The following is a 3,941-nucleotide window of genomic DNA, read 5'->3' on the forward strand; positions in this document are numbered from 1 at the left end:
CCAGGTTCTGTGGAAAGAGCAAAAAAATCCTTTAATCAGAGAGGCAGGTGACAGGACGCTGTATCTTGCTCATACTCTCCAGAATAGGGCCTTTTATTTGCCATCTCTCCATGAGGCACCTAGCATATTATTATTATTTCATTCCTTCTCATTCACTCTTGTTTCCACTCTCCTGCTAGCAGTTGCAGGCATTTTGACCACAGGTAACTCCAGAGTGGGACTGGGACAGTCTAAAGCGATGAACTGCTGCAGTTGAGATGGACCATATTCAAAATGCAGTGTTTCAACACCAACACTCCCAAATCAGAGTGGGCTCAGCCTATTCTGAATGCTGCTGGCTCTGACATACAGTCCTGTCACATCTCCCACTGTATGATCAATGACACACAAGCCCTCAATGCAAATACAGATAACATCCACATGTTGCAACATGCAGAATGGTCAATGTTGGGGTTTTTTAATTCCTGTGTAAAGGATGGACATGGGGAAAGCCATTTTTAGCCCCTTTACTTAGGACCTTGTCTTTATCTGTACCACCAAGGATGCTAGCCACCCTCTGGGGCCTGTGCTTTATCTAAAAGTATTTAGCTGATACAAAAAGGTTCCTTCTGCCAGGGAGCAGGCAGTGCCATCAACACAGGCCATTGTGCCATGTTATATACCCCTAACTCCCCAGAGAAACATTTTCCCTGTAGATCAGCAGGGTTGCTCCCATTCACCCAGTTCTGAGGCTCAATACACTTGCCATTCCAGCAAGTTACTTAAGAATCTGGATTTTAGCAATTCTAATGCATCTAGATACTACTTCCTACCAAATGAAGCGATTCCTTCTATATCCCCCATGCAGGACTAAGCAAACTCAAGGTCCAGAATATTAGATCAGCCATGGAATAATGGTGGGCAAAGGCAAGAAGTCATATATTGAACACCCAAATTTAAATTTCCTAATCACAGCTCTTTTTTTAGTCATTTCCTTAAGCTAAATGACACCCCTGTATGCTTCAGTCTTGCACCCTTGGGGTAGTTGGTGATTGAGAACATATTGAACACATGCATTGAACAATGAAGAGAAAGCAGTGTACATGAAAACAACACTGCAGGCTTTTTGATGCTTTCATAACAATAAAATGAAACTTGATCTGAGCACTCACTAAAATTAGCTAAATGAAGCACCCTTGCAGAAGGCTGTGAGGAAAGCCCTCCTAGAAACTTGGAGCTCCCTTAAAAGCTTACAATTCATTCTTCATTGGAGATGGGGCTCAGCCTAGGTTTCAAGCACAGCCTTTTCTACGACTGACAAGAATAGCTGAGGTTACTGCTTATCAAATGAAAGTGTCATCTTGTCTGTGACAGATGTGCCAGCACTGCTCAGTGTCACAGTCTTTGCACCTACTGGAAGCTACTCTAGCTTGATAAGCTGTACCCCTGCTCAGACCTAAAACTGTAGTCTCAGCTCTCCCCTGTTTTTAGAAAGCAGGGATTTGAGATCAAATCACTGGTGTACAGGAACCCCACCACTGGGGAGGATAACTGAAGGACAAAGCAGTGGGGTTCACAGGTTAAGGTGTAGGCATCTGATTCCTGAAGGATTAACAGAGGAACAACCAGAAAGCAGGCTTTATATGCATATAAATAAAGGAAACTGAAGGAGAAACTACTGTTCTCTGTAACAGAGTAAGGTTTCAATTTTAAGCTGTGACAGAAAGCAATAATGTTATGGATTCAGTTAATTACAGCTGGATAAAACTTAAAAGTTCTAGAATAGACATTTTTTAGCTCTACAACTTTTAACTCTTTCAGGGACTTTACTGGTTCTTACTACAGCCATTTCTGAGCATCCCAGAGTCTTTAGTTTTTATTGTTCTCAGAATATCCTCTGAATAAGATTTAGTTCCTCATTTGCAGTCTGGGGAGATAAGATACAGAAAACTAAGGTGGGAATTTCAAAGTCACAAAATGCACATGCAAAATATGCACAATGGGGCTTTGAAATTTTCATTCTCTTAACCAATGTGCTCCAGGGAAAGAGGAAAGTAAGTGCTTGTAGCAGCAAACTGGATTTGGGTCTCTGGTCACTGGAGCACCTTCTCCAGAATCTTTCATCACATTTGGAAAGCTTGCCTCAGGATACAGCTTTAAGAAATGGCCTGACTCTAAAAAAACTTGCAGCTTTTGTGGTCGTAGGCATGCACTGCTCAGTGTTTGGTAAGCTCTACTCCTTCTCCTAACCTCTGCTGCTTGCTCAACTTTCTCATCAGAGGTAGTGTCCTCTCCCAATCCGTTTGTGAAATAGTCTAACCCGGGGTGTGGCCTCCCCACAAAACGCTTTCTAATTAGTTTCTAAACATGAAATGATTATGGAAGTGCAATTCCCATTCCACTCAGGTGATGAAAAGCTTTATAGGAGTTCAGTCTCACTTTGTAATTAGAGAAATTAGCTTTCTAAGTTTAGATCACTCAACTGTGCAAATGGGTTCATCTGCTGGAATGTGTTGCTCTGAAATGTGTGTCAGCCAAGCAGCACGGCACAGTCCCTATCTCTGCCTCCACGACACTCACCCAAGTGGGGAGGTCAGTTCCAGTACAACAAGAGGAAAATAAAGTGTTACGGGTGTATTATAGGAAAGGCCTTATCTAAAAGCTCACTCATCTGTGATTGACTGCCACGATATGTTCTTCTCCTTGCAACAGGGAAGCTTAACTCCTAGATAAAGGATTGTCCAAGTGGATGAAAATTTCACTCTTTCACTCAGCTTGTCCAGAATTACACCTAAAACAGCAGTAAATGAATTTTAGAAGGTGGGTAATTTTGAGAAGCAAAACTACTTTTATGAGACTATGAAGAAACAAAGGGCTCCTCTAGCCTCTTTCTTTGCTGTGAAATTAGGTCATTGAGCTTTATGAATTCTTTATGACTCCAGATTCCACATTTCAACAGATTCTTTTCAGGTAGCCCTTTCCACTGGTTTATCAAAGGCTGATGCAGGAACAGGCCCCATGATTACACAACCCTCTTGATCTGCATTATAGTGGTAAACAAAAGTTTAGTTACTGACTTGAAAATGAGATGGATCAGGTCCCTGAACGAAGAAATTTTCCAGGGGCGCCATTCCAAGCTTACCTTCAGCTATCACAAATCTAAGGAAATCCTGTGGGATTGTTCACAGCCATGATTCAATGAGTCACTGAGCTTTAAAAGGAAATTACAACTTTCCTAACACAAAGAATTGACTTCATGACACCTGACCCTCGTAAGCCAGGCGCTCCCTCTAAAGGCTGTGATCCTCATCCCACCAAAGTCCTGGGCATTCTCCCAGTGGGTTCAATGAAGCAGGATCCAACTCTATATTAGGGAACTGATTCAGGCTTGAAGCGCTGTATGTAAGGCCGGACCTTGGCACACTAGGTGTTTATAACGGCTTCAAGTGTGGATGCAATCTAATTATGTCAGAATAGGAAGATTAGCAGGAAGTAACTTTACGCAATGTAAAAAGCTGAGTGCCAGACACTGAAAAGCTCTTCACCGGCCTCAAAGGAAGATGCATTAGCTCCAAACCTCACAATACATTGAGATGTGCAAGCAGAGCACTGCAGCAGGAATTTCACATGTACTGGTTTCAGGCTACTCAAAGTAGCTATGATACAGGCCCCTTATGCACATGCAGCAATTTATTTGTATGTTGCCATGTATGTAGTGAACAAGGCATCTTAAAAAGACCTACAGGCTGCACAATGCACCATGCTCACCATGCTGTGCAATGGGTAAAGATCTGGCCTCAAGAGCTCAGTGTAGAAAAGCAGGAGACAAGACCTCAAGGATGAAATTCTGGCTTTAATAAATTAAAGGGATTTTACTCCTGACTTTTACTAGGTCAAAATTTCTTTCAGGGCCGTGAGAGAAAGGGTTAGCAATGCGCTTCTGCACATGACTCACGCTCTGC

The sequence above is a fragment of the Lathamus discolor genome, chromosome 5 (genome assembly GCF_037157495.1).
Source record: "Lathamus discolor isolate bLatDis1 chromosome 5, bLatDis1.hap1, whole genome shotgun sequence".
In the NCBI taxonomy this organism is placed as follows: Eukaryota; Metazoa; Chordata; class Aves; order Psittaciformes; family Psittacidae; genus Lathamus; species Lathamus discolor.